Source organism: Talpa occidentalis, unplaced genomic scaffold (genome assembly GCF_014898055.3).
Source record: "Talpa occidentalis isolate TD23 unplaced genomic scaffold, MPIMG_talOcc4v2.1 talOcc4.6, whole genome shotgun sequence".
NCBI classification, from domain to species: Eukaryota; Metazoa; Chordata; class Mammalia; order Eulipotyphla; family Talpidae; genus Talpa; species Talpa occidentalis.
Window position 1 is genome coordinate 131893130 of NW_023604972.1, and position 13290 is coordinate 131906419.

At 48.3% G+C, this 13290-nt stretch overlaps 1 protein-coding gene across 1 annotated transcript in view; it reads right to left on the reverse strand.

The window, feature by feature from the left end:
* BASP1 (brain abundant membrane attached signal protein 1) overlaps positions 1–5500 on the reverse strand; it is a 73622-nt gene extending 68122 nt beyond the window's left edge. The window contains exon 1 of the mRNA XM_054687889.1: positions 5478–5500. The gene's annotated coding sequence lies outside the window, so the exon portion shown is untranslated. The remainder of the gene's footprint in view (positions 1–5477) is intronic.
* Between the last annotated feature and the right edge of the window lie 7790 nt (positions 5501–13290).

Below are 13290 nucleotides of genomic sequence, written 5' to 3' on the forward strand. Positions count from 1 at the left end.
GACAAAGCGGATGTTGCTGTGAGACGGGGGGTGCTTGTCATTATGCTGGCTGGTAAATACGGTTCTCACCAGTGTGAAGCCCCAATTAACAGATTGACAGGTTAACTCTTCTTGTTCACCTGAATACGGATCATGCATAAAACCCTGTAAAAATCAAAATCAACAAGCAACTATAAACCAGAGACACACTACAGGGGTTGGGGGGGGGGAAGCAGGGAGAGGAAGGATTGGGGTCAAAATAAGGGGGGTGCAATTGTAAGGGAAATATAACCAAAATAAAAATGCATACATTGTGCAAAAATGAAAAATGATGTAAGAATTATATAAAATAAAATATTTTTTTAAAAAGCAAGGGAATTATATTCCACATTAAAAGAAATAAATAATATAATTATAAAAAAAAAAAAACACAACCCTGTCCTTGGGGTTCCACAGGGTGAAGTACCAGAGACCACATTCTTAAAGCTCTTAGCCCATGGGAATACTTTCAGGTTGTGAAGACTCAGTCAATTCCCATCTGTAAAGGTGCTTTCACCTTAATTGGATATTTAAAGCATAAACACTGCAGGGCTCAGAATCCTTCTGGTGTTGTTCTAAGAACTAGATGTATATTATCTCATATGATGCTCACCAGAACCCCCATAAAATTGGTACAATTATTATACCCACTTGACAGATGAGGAAACTGAGGCCCATAGAAAATACATAACTTGCTAGCAATGCGCTGATTAAGCTGGATTCCTATCTAAGGGAGTCTAACCCCAAAACACACATCAACTAGGACAAGTGTAGACTTACAGTCACTGCTCAAAAATACCTTCACAGATTCAAATTTCCTTTGTATGGCAAACCATTCAATTCTCTACATTCTTCGGATTTTTGCCTCGAAGTTTGTGATTTAGAAATAAACCAACTGATTTCCTGTTGACTGGCAGAGAAACTAAAGCCCTAATTGTAAATGTGGTTCAAAAATCAACAAATAAAAAAGACAATGATTAAAATGCACAGAATGACTGGGATCAGACACATAAAAGGTGGGGTAAAATGCTGGACACTGAAAAATGACATTAAATATGGGAATCATGACCCACTCAACTGTATAGGAAATGCGTGGAATGTGGTCTTAGGAGATTCACGGGATCTTTTGGAGGTCTGGGCACACGCACGATGTGGTCGCGTATTTAAGTAAAATCTAGTTTAAAAAAACCCAAGAAACAAAGTATGAACCCATTTTAGAAAACAACGGCTTTATTACAATACAGTCTCAGATTTCTGCAGAAATGGATCTAGCTCAGCCGTGCAGGGTGAGAGAGTGTCCACGGGGGGGCACCGCCGTCCAGGCGACCAGGAATCCACTCACCTCGGGTAAACTCAGGTCATTGCATCAGTAATTGTCAAAAGTGAAGTGTTTTCACAGAATTGGGAGCCCAGGGTGTTCCAGATTTGATTCGGCAAAAGTTGGCACGAGGCCCTTTCTGCTGAAGGGAAAGAAAACCTATTCTCTGGCAGCAAAAGTTAAAAAATAGCCGACTGTGACTTCCAGAGTGGGCCGGCTGCTGAGGTCAACACACACGTGGTCAGGAAACCTGAGCCATGAGGAGAATGTGCTGCAAGGCCAGGCCAGAGATAACGCGGGGCCTGTCGGGGTCACACTGGACTCGCTCTCTCTGCCCAAAGTGTCCTCGGGCCTTCCCCTGCGTTCCCGTCCCACGCGTGCCTGCGAGTCCCAGAAGGGGGGTGCAGGCGACCCCTAAACTCTTTACTACAGGGCTGGGCGTCAGGCCTTTAACTGCATCACGCATGTAAAATCGCCAGCTGACTCCAGCCAGGGCTGGAGGGAGACGCGATGTTCATGTCCCTACCCGAGAGGCAGGAAAACGAAGAGGGCTAAAAGGTTTACCTCTTCTGATGTATTTTTTTTAACTTTTGAATTTTTTTCATTAAACAAAGTCCACTTTTTATAAGCACTTATTTTTCGGCTAAAGATTTAATTATGAGGGCCTCCCTGGTGGCACAAGGGGTTAAGAGGCAACCTATGAAGCTGTCTGCAGACTCTGTGGCAAGAGTTCCATCCCCAGCCAGGGAGCTACCCACATGGCGCAGCAGACCTCTCCTGTCGCCCTGCTGCTCCCCTCAGCAGTGTATTTCAGTGGATCTGCCTGTTCTGTTCCCTGCTCTGTCTCTGGTGAATCCTCTCACCCCCCACCCCACACACACACCTCTGGCCTGTACCTCAGCTCTTGTATGCATAAATAAATGAATCTTAAAAAAAATTAAGTTTTAATTATGTGGACTGCGAGTTGAAAAGTGACCGAGGAAGGGGGACTAGGAGTGGGCATGATAGAAACCAGGGGAGAAGCTCCAGCAAAGGCATCTCTCGCATTTACAGCTCAGGTCAGGTCCCTGCAGCCTGGTGCCTGAGCTTCCTGTCTGCGTTGAACACCCTGAGAGGCCTCGCCCACACAGAGAAGGTGCCAGACCTGGGTCTCCCGGGCCCAGTAGAGATTTCTTTTTATTTGGTCATTATCATGGATTGAGTTTTGTCCCCTTAAAATATGTTGAAGCCCTAGCCCCTCCACCTACCTCCCACATCGGAAGGTGACCTTAGTTGGAATGGCGTCATCAAATTAAGATGGCATCATCAAATTAAGATGGCATCATCAGCTTGGGCCATAAAGCCACATGGCTACTGTCCTTCTGAGAGGACGTTTTCACATGCATAGGTGCAGTGAAATGCTTATGATCACAGAGGCAGAGAGGCAGAGATGGGGGGCAGGGAGGGATGTGTCTACCAACCAAGGGCCCCAAGGACTGCCCAGAATCTGATGACCAGAGAGAAGGATCTACTGGATTCTCCCTCAGAGCCTCTAAGAAACGTGCCCCACTCACACACTGACTGCAGAAATTCCAGGTCCAAAATTGTGAGACAATACATTTGTGGGGTTAAGCCACCAATTTGTGGTACATGTCACTGTATCCCTAGGAAGTTATTAATGACCACATGAGGAAAATGAAGTGTAATTCCAAGAATGCAATGAAGAGATACTTAACTGATGAAGCACAGGGTTCCAAAGAATGTTTTCTCGCCTTCTGTCTACACAGCCCCTATGTTCTCATTTCTTAAATATAAAAGATTGGTTTTAATTATCTGCAGTTGCACAACTCTTAGTGTTTTCTGGAAATGTGGCCCTTTTTTTCCCAGTGCATTTTGCAGGTTCCTAAAATACCTCAAAACTTCACCGTCCAGTAGGCATTGTTAAAGCACTTTGATCTCTTGAGTTGCTCAAAGGATTTGACATAAATGTTCCCTTGTTCCTCACAATCTCATGAAGGGAAAAACAATTTTCACCTTCAGGAACTATAGAGTCAAGTTAAGTATCTTACCCTAAATCATGAAGTTTTTTAGTGAATAAGTAGGATTTGAGTAGGATCTTTGAACTTATAGAGCCTCTTACAAACATCACAAAATTACATTTTGTTCTAAATTATCCAAGGAAGAGTGACAAAACTTCCAAGTCACAGTCACTTAAAAGTTGTCCTTTAGGAAGATTTTTTTCCCATATTTTTAGATAGAAACATCTTGGATGCTCTTGGAGTCATGAAACCTCAAAGCAAAAGGCCCAAGTAGAGGTTCAAGTTCTAATTTCCCCTGAATCCAACAGTTTCGCTCTTCCTGCTCATGCCATGCTGAGAAAGCCCCCCCACCCCTTCTCGGAATATGGGAAAGAGCAGACACAGGTCGAGCTGAAACTTCTCCCCGTGTTTCCTGCCCCCACACATCTCTGGGACAGGAGACAATGGCGCTGACCTTGTGCTCAAGGTCATTCACATGCCCTGGGTCTGACCCTGCCGGCCACATCCGCCTCCTAAAAGGAGCACACCCTAACAGTCTGAGGCAACAGCCTGGCCCTTGCAGCACCTCAGCAGGGTTGCAACAGACAGAAATTTCCAAATTAAAAATGGCGAGAAATCAAGGAAAATCACAGAAGCTTAGAAACAGCTAAGCTCGTCTCCTAGTCAGCAGTCCTGCCCCCTTCGCTGCCACCTCATACTCCACTCAGATGATGAAGCCCTCCTCCTGGTCCCCGTACGGCATCATTGCCCTGTAATGGGTGTCATGGGGCCTTCCTACCTAGCCAGGGTCCTCCACACTGGACACCTCTTCCCCCCAAGAGGGAGGCCCCACCTTCAGATGGAAGGAGGCCCCTGAGATCCTTCATGCGCTCTCTGGCCTGTGGAGGGCAGCAGAGAGTAGTTTAGTGCCATCATGATTCTTCTAATGGAGGCGTGTGAACATGTAACCACAGCACACAAGATATTCATGGGGGATGATGCCCTATGCATTGAGTCTGTGTCGATGACAGTGAGTCATCCACCAAGGCGGGACAGCTCCCGGCCAGCGCCAGAGAGGACAAGGATAGGGCGGCTGAGGAGGAAGTGACACCAGCAGGAAGAAGGCCCCAAGTCATGTGGACCAAGGAAGTAGGCAGGTAGTGGAGACGCATGTGCTGGTGGTAAAGAAGGCAGGGATCCCTAGGCGGCAACAGTGTGTAGATCAGAAGACTGGAGTCTCCCCAGAGGATGGTGACCACACGTTCTACGTAGCAGTCATTCAGCCATGCCAGCAATGGGCCCTTCCTTTCGAGTTAATCCTCACAAAATCCAGTGCTATAAAAACCATTGTCACCTGCTTTTTGTCAAAGAGATAGCAACCCTAAAAGTATTCAGGAACGTAACCAAAGTCATACAAACTAGTGAGTGCAAAGCCACAATGAGAATCCAGGTCATCGGCTACTGAAGCCAGGGTCTTCACACACACGCACACACACACGCACACACACTCCTGTCTCGGTCGAGTTGGAGAGACGGGAGGCCAGTCTCTGGGAGACCCTGAGGGGACGGGAGGAGGAATCACAAAAATCCACTCAACAGAAAAGGCCAAGGGAGGAGTAATAGGCTACAAGCCCATAGGAGCTGCTTCATGCAGAGCCCCCAGCCCAGCGGAGGCAATGTGGGAAGCGCTAACCACCAGGCTAGTCTGCAGAGAGCTGGGTTCCTGAGGGAGCATCCCTGAGGGCCCAGTGCTGAGGACACCAAAGGGCTGCAGGCCCATGGAACCAGACCCTAGGCAGTCCAGCGCGGGGGCAGGGGTCGGGGGTTGGCCCAGGAGCACCTGAGCGTCAGGAGCCTGTGAGAAAGGCCCACCGAGTAGGGGGTGCCAACTACAGCGGGACACAGATCACCGCAGGGGCCAGACCAGGGTAATCCCTGGAGACGACAGAATGACAGCAGGACGGGACTCGCAGGCCTCCAGGGTCCCCGTGCGTCACCAGGGTCCTGGAGCACTCGGTGGTCGGGAAGGGGGATCTTCAGGGCCCCAGCTGTGGTGGGGGAGTAGGGAGCCCTGGTTCTCCAGGCTGAAGGCCAGCAGCTGCTCGGCCTCAGAGGAGGAGAATCAGCAGGTCTCGGAAGCTTACCCTGGATTGACGGAGGAAGGTAAAATAATCTGCCTCGTATACATTCCTTTTTCCACTGGAAAATCTGAAACAGAACAACTTGCTCTGGGCAAGGCTGGGCCTTCTGCGGGTCTGGCAGGGGTGGGGCAGGGAGTTAGACAGAGGAGGAAGAGTTGCCAGTCGTTATAATGAGGAAGAACCAAAACAGGAGGAGGCTGTGCAAGCCCCAGAATCAGTGGCTGATGTCAGATGAGGGGCTTCGGCCCAGTTTTCTAATCCCCTGACTACTGGGTCACATTTCTATTTGGAAACCATCTCAACCAGCCACGAACCCTGTCAGAGGCTCCCTCTACGGTCTGGGGCTCCTGCCGTCTCCAATGCCTGCCAGGCTGGATCACGAGAAAACAGCTTATGAGTGCTTTTAAGATCCCACGAAAATACTAAAAAGGAAAAAATTTCTCCTTAGAAGATGCACTTGAGCTAAAGGTGATTGTGCTTCTGCTCAGCGCCCTCAGTGGCACTTTAGCAGAGAACAGCTGACTCTGAAAGCCACATCCTGTCTCTGGACCAGTGTTTCCTTTTTCTTTTTTTTTTTTTTAAAGATTTATTTATTTATGATTACAAGACCTGAGGTACAGGCCAGAGGTGTGGGAGGTGAGAGGATTCACCAGAGACAGAGCAGGGAACAGAACAGGCAGACTAACCGAAATACACTGCTGAGGGGAGCAGCGGGGAGAGAGGAGAGGTCTGCTGCACCATGTGGGTAGCTCCTTGGCCAGCCAGGGATCAAATTCGTGCTGGAAAGGCTGCGAACAGCTTCACAGTGCTGTACTTAACCCCTTACGCCACCAGTTGTTATAATGAGGAAGAACCAAAACAGGAGGAGGCTGTGTAAGCCCCAGAATCCTTTTCTTTTTTATTGCGGAAAGTTTGAAAAATGTACAACAACATAGAAAAGAGGACCGTGAGGCACTCTGTGCCCCTCACCCAGATGCATCAAGTGTTGACTCATTTCGGTTTCTGTGTTCAGCAGATGATATGCCAGGAGACAGGGAGGGAAGGCGAGATGAGGTGGAGCAGGAGGGGAGAAAGGTACATTAAAAGGCTGCACAAAATTCCGGGCCCCTTCCCTGCTCCCTCCGGATTTCCTGAGCGCCGGAGTCCAGGTAGCAATGCCGGCAGCCCAGCCGCGGGCCATCGGGCTTTGCAGCCTCTCCCTCGATGCTGAATGTCAGCGCGATTTCAGGGGAGTCATTAGGTTACAGGTAGGAGGAGCCTCCTTAACAAGGAATTAAGTTCATTGGAACTATTCTGAGTGTGACTCTAAAACAAAAGTGGTTATTTATGCCAAGTTCACAGTTTACTTGGGAAGTTTAACCACAAGCAGCAAATTCCAGTAAGAAGCTTAAAAAATTTCCCAGTGAAAGATGCTGGTGATGGCAAGATGGGGTGGTGGGCAGGGAGCAGGGGAGAGTGGGGTACAAGGAACACTTGATTTCTGAGAGCCCCAGCCAAGGCATTCAAGTTTATGCCTCTGGCTATTTAAAGAAAGAGCCCCTGGGGATCCGTTTAGGGTGAGTCAGTGGAGATCGTTCTGGAGTCAGAACTGCCCACAGTTGCTGAGCGAGGAGATGGTGGCTGCCTCTGGAGATGCTTCCAAAGTCGCTTATGATTTCCTTCCTTCTTCCTTCTTCCTTCCTTTTCTATTCCCTCCTGTTCCCTCTCTTTGTTTTTTATAAATATCACGGCTTTATTGAAAAAAAAAAAAAAGAATTTTCATCATTCGTATCAGCAGTCACAGAGTCACTCAACAAACTCCGCTGCTTTCTGTCAGCAGGTGAAAGGAAAAGGAACAGCCATGAGCTGCAGGCCCCGCCCGAACCCCGGATCCAGCCTTGGCGCTGGGACTAGTCATTTGCACCCTCGCCTTGTGGGTTCGGGGACTCCAGGGACCCCCGATACTGGGCACATCTGTAGGCCAGCAGACAGTGCGGCCTGGATGACAAGGGCTGACGACGCGCTGCCCCCAAGACAAGTGTTTCACGCCGCGCTCGGCTTCTACACACACTCGCCCGCATGTGTAGAAACGAGGAGACCCAGACTTTGGGGCCATCGAGGTCCTGGGAGGCTCCTCACCTTCCATCACACAACTGGAGGTGAAAGAGCTTTTCGGGGCCCCAGAGGTGACTGCACCCACGAGGGCCACGCTGCCCCCTTCTGGACCCTCTGCAGAGACAAGGGGCGAAAACTGTCCTCAAGAGAGTCCTGCCAGGGCTGGGACCACTCTGCACTTTAGGGTTCGCACCACTTTTTCTCCAGCCTGGGTCAAAAGGGGAGCAGAGGCTCAGCGGTGTCTGAAGGCCCGAGGCACCTCAAACACGGGCCCAAGGCAGCTCGAAGCGCAGAGCAAACCCTGAGCGGCGTGGGCTTGGCGTCTGCTGCAGCGGTCAAACCTCTCTCTCCACATGGCCACGCTGCGTGACCACTGCAAGGTCACTTGGCTTCAAGCGACAGGATTACCTGTGCCACCGGGTGTCGTCAGGATGGACTGTGTGGACACCTGCGCACACAGACATCGCGTCCTGCCCTCCCTCCTGAAGTGCTATGGTTTCAAACATCCAGGCATCTGGGAAGCCTGCCCTGCTGGAACACAGCTGGACGATTCGGTCCAAAATCTTTCCCACTATAACTTACTACTCACTGGAGCATGTAAAGTCTACAAATCTGGGTCAGCTCTGCTGGAAAGGACTCGCGAGATAGTATTGCCTCTTCCGTGCCTTCGCGAGATGCCTCGGATAGTGTTTTTCTCATTTATTCCGAGTTATTGAGAAATTCAAGAAATGGTGTCTATTAAGCCACTCTGGGAAAGCCACGGCTTGCAAGGTTTCTACTCGTAATTAAGTTAAGGTTTCTAGCAGATCCAGGGCAAATGACTGAGTTCAACAAAATATTTCCTTTGATCTCAAGATTTTTTGACTTCAAAGAATAACCAGCAGGATTTTGCAGGCAACTGCCAGTGAACCCCACCTTTTCCTCCTGCAAGGGGCTCATGGGGTAACAACTTTTGAGGGTCTGCTTAGAGCATGTCAGCACCTGCTGCAGTTGGCCCTGCCCAGGCCAGACCCAGATGGACGCGTCTTGGAGGAAAACAGCAGAGTCAGAGGTTAAGTGTTCAAGCCTCCGGACGGCCACTCACCTGTGTCCGATGAGCAAGTGGTTTGAGCTCAGTCCTCATGATCTCACGGCCCCCTCATACCTCATACCTGAGCTCCTGGCCTGTATGTTTGGATAGAAAAATAATGTTGGGGGGCCTCCCTGGTGGAGCAAGGGGTTAAGACACAACTATGAAGCTGCCTGCAGCCACTGCAGCATGAGTTCAATCCCTGGCGAGGGAGCTACCCACATGGCGCAGCAGACCTCTCCTGTCTCCCCGCTGCTCCCCTCAGCAGTGTATGTCAGTAGATCCTCCTGTTCTGCTCCCCACTCTGTCTCTGGTGAATCCTCTCGTACCCCACACCTCTGGCCTATACCCCAGTTCTTGTATGCATAAATAAATAAATCTTAAAAAAAAAATAATGTTGGGTCTTTGGATGCACCAAATGCTGAAATAAGATTCCAAAAGAGACCCATTGAGGGCTTTTATGATTTCCCTGTCCTTGCAGGAAGAGCGCTCCCCATTACACCGCGAGTGTTAGTAGAAACAAGTGCTCAGTGAGCTGCTGCTGGACCAGGGGGGAGACAAACGAGGTCTGTGGGGAAGGGATCCCGGGACTCTGCCACTGAGGTCTGTTCTTCCCTCCTCTTGCGTCACCCCAATATTCTGCCATCACAGCCCTGCTCTACTCAATTCTAGATGGTAATAAAAGAGAAAGCTCGGGGTGGGGCGGGAAAAGACACCGGAGAGGGTGGGGGAGAGCTAGGAAGGGCCACTCAGCAGCAGAGAAGGAGGAAGTTCGGCTTTGGGGACGGGAGGGGTTTCTTGCAGCGCCTGTGAGTGGAGCGTAGGGTAAATGGTTTTCAGGCTTTTCTGTCCTCCCATCATTAGGGTTGCCCTGCCTGATGGGGTGCCCGCGGTTGTTACATTGTTCTGAGCTGTCATGTGTACTTCTGTGGGCCCTGGGCGCAGCAGTGTTGAAATACTTGCTAAGAGAAGCAGAGGCAGGAGACAGAAGCAAGAGAGAAAAGGGGAGAGCGAAGCCAGGGAAGCCCAGAGTGAAGACTTGCCGGGGCTTGGAGACCTACCGGCCTCCTGGCCCCTCAGCACCCCGGCCTGCCGCGTACCTGGTTGCGGCACTCCATGTGAAAGCTCAATAAAAGCCTGAGAAAGCCACGCAGGGCTCCAGCGCTCTCCTGACCCAGGTCAGCTCGGATCATAGGAAACCTGCTCAGTGGCCCACCTGCCCCTACAGGAGGCTTGCTTTGGCCTCAGGCGGTGCGTGGGGTGTTGGGGCCGGGGACAAGGCATTCTCCTGTTGTCTTGGCACTGAGTGGACTGAACATTCACCTATTTCCAAATTTTCATCAGCCTGAGAGACACGAGCCCACCTCTCAGTGCAGCACAGCGGCAAGCCAGTGGGAACTCTTAGTCACAAAAGAGCACTGGGGGACTGGGGGGTGCAGATGCTGACTTCATGGTGAGAGGACAGTGAGTCACAGGAGAGGAGGCAGGCAGGACCTGTGCCGCAGGCTTTGGAAGATGTCCTGAGCCTCCCCACCTCTGAGGCCCTTGTTTTCACACCTTTGGGCTGACTTCATTCACCAGGAAATGGGCAGCTCTTGTAAGCTCCAGGGCAGGACATGGCCGGGCATCCCCTGCGGGGGTCTCCATCTAGGTGTTTCGACACCCATGCCCCCGGGGCTTAGAGGGATGGCGCTTCCTCTGAGTGGGGCTGTTTTCCTAATCCTGGTCCCTGTGACTCAGCCCTTGTGGAGCTGTGATTCAGCGGAGCATCGGAGCATTGTGGTCACTTGCTCGGGATAAAGGAGCCCCACTCAGAGATACGGAGTCAGGACGCGCGAGTCTGCAAGTGACAAGAGACCAGCCCAAAATGGTTTTTAACTCGAGTCCTATTGTTAAGGGGAAAGGATGTCCTGAGCGAATTCCATACAGGCTTTGTGGATGCCGCCCCCACTCCATCAAGACACTGGGAACTACAAATCCCATGATCCCCTAAGGGAAGTTGCGAGGCTCTAAGGACGAAGTTAAGCAGCCATTTTCTCTGTTTGTAAATAAAACCAGCCATGTTAGTGGGGTCAGGGGCAGTTGACTCGTGCTCTCGGCCAGGCAGGTTTGGTCTTGGAGGGTCATTTGGGATTCCAGGTCGGCGGAACAGGTAGGACACATTTAGGACTTTATGTCCCTCTTTTCTCCCTAAGTTGTACAGTTCCTCATTCCCCTTCCCTTGTAAATAAACCTTTTGTTAACCTGTTGTGTGTCCCTGCGGTGTAAGTCCCTTTTAAGCATGTGGGTGAGGACCCACAGTCAGGCAACCCGTTTTAGAGCAGGGTTGCCCTGTAACACTACCTGTAGACTTGCTTGATGTCTAGAGGTAGGTGGTCCCGAGGCCATGCAGCCCTCCTGGTTCTGGAAAGGCACTAGGGTACAGGTGTTTAGTAAGTGTATGTTTAATTTTATACAAAAATGCTAAATCTTTTTCCAGAGTAGTTGTGCCATCTTACATTCCCAGTCATGATAGATGAGACTTAACTGGTTTTTAATATTCTGCCATCCTTTTTATTTCTTACCTGGCATTTTTCCAGGAGGAAAAATTCACTTCTCATCAACTTGAGATGAGCTGCATAGTTCTTGTTATAAAGGCATAACAACTGCTAGTTCTTTCACTTAATTACTAATTTTCAGAGTAGAGTTTTTCTAGTAGTCTTCTCCTGTAACATAAGTGAGACTTTTTTTTCCTTCTGTTTCTCTTTTCTCTAGCTATGAACCTATGAGTTCTTATTTATTCCATATTTTATAATTAATAACACTTATTCTTTTTAATACTCAAATCTGCCTGGTGGGAATGCTGGCAAAGTGGTCCTATGAGCTTTTGACACAACTTCATCAGTCTTTAATAAGTCTTTTCTTCTCTGGCACAATGAACTTCTCATTCTCACCATGTTTCCTTGAGCTATGCCTAGGATTGAGCATTTCTCCAAGAGAACTGGTTCCTTTGAATGATGTTTAGAAACCGAGTCTGTATAGTATGTGACTCATGTGAGAAACAGACAAGATAACAAAGTTGTGTGTGTTAAATCTCCCTGTCCATACCCCAATAGTCACCCCTAGTGTCTATGAAGGTGTTACCTGCTCCCCAAGAGGCAATGCCAGCAGAGAAGGGAGGAGCTCTGGCTTCTAGAAATCTGACTCCATTTTCTTCTATGTCTGAAAGCTGAACAAAAATTGGTTCCATCTGGAAGAGACAGAAAATGATCTGGAGCTCATTCCTAGCTCTTAGGCACTCTGAGGTTGGTAACTCTAAGGGAAGAAAATAGGCTTGATGAAAACAATGAAGGCGGACAGAGCCAGCTGTCCTAAAATGTCTTCTCTGAGCACCTTCCTGAAACAGCTCTTCAATTTGCACCTTCTTGCAAAATGCAGATATTACTAGAAGGAAAAAACAACAACTGGAAGTGCTTTTTAAAAATCTGTCCTCTTGTGTTTCAGGAACTTTCTCGTGACACTGAATCTCTGCTGCTGATCTGGACCCTGGTACAGATAGATGCTGCCCAGCTCTGGGATCTCCACCCAAACCAACTCACATCTCATAGTCAAAGGAGATGTCTTTGTGGTCACTGCCAGGGGATTTGAAGGCTCATTGGAAGCAGTTTTATGCTAAGGGTATTTATTTCTACATGCCATTAGTGTAGTTGGGATGAAAACAATAAAAAAAAAATCCATTCAAAACAAAGGTGCTTTGTAATAACAGTGTTTGAAGTTAGGATTTTGTTTCTTCCCTTCGCCTGCCTTATCTTAAGCCATATGTCAGTGTAAATTAAAAGGAAAGGTCATTTGAACCAAATGGTGTCTCTGCATAGCATTAATCCCTCCAGGAGAAGTTTGTGGCAAAAGCTAAAGATTGTGGCTATTGACTTTTAAGCCCAACCAAGTTAAACATCTGACCTATTTCTGCTGTCTCTGAAATATTAAGAAGTAACACATTTGTGGTATTTGTTGACATTTGTTATACTTCTGATGAACAATTAGCCCACAAGAATATTAACAGGAAATTCCATTCGTGAGATAAGCAGCTGTTCCTGCAAGTTTCAGCCAGATCATGAGACCGAAAATCTTCTTTGTGCAACTACTGTTTGCTGAATAGTCAGCATTCCTTAGGTATCCGAAGGAAATGCTTTGAAAATAGCTTTTATGGCTAATTTGGACTCCTACATTTTCCTAAGGAGAAAATAACTTTTATGATTAATGCTGGCTCTTATCCTTACAATTTGTAACATGTGAATATTCACTGAAGTCCTTAATCACACTATAAATTTCAAATAGCAGGCACCAATACATAACTAACCCCCATAATTAATTTCCAACTTGTAATGCATAAACAACAGGCCTCTTAACAACCCTGATTCCACAGCCAGTCACAGTAAGTGCATGGTGATTTCACTCTTGAAGCAAAATATTGAGTGCCCACCTGTATGGAACCCTCGCTTATACAAAAATGAGTATCTCTTCCACTTTGAAATATTGAAACATTTAATAAAATATCTACATTGCAATGTGTGTTGCTTTTTTTTTTTATCTTTTTATTGAAGTGACATTAGTTTACAACACAGTACAGGTTTCAGGTCTGCAATTTCTTAACTCTGCAACTATTTATATCGT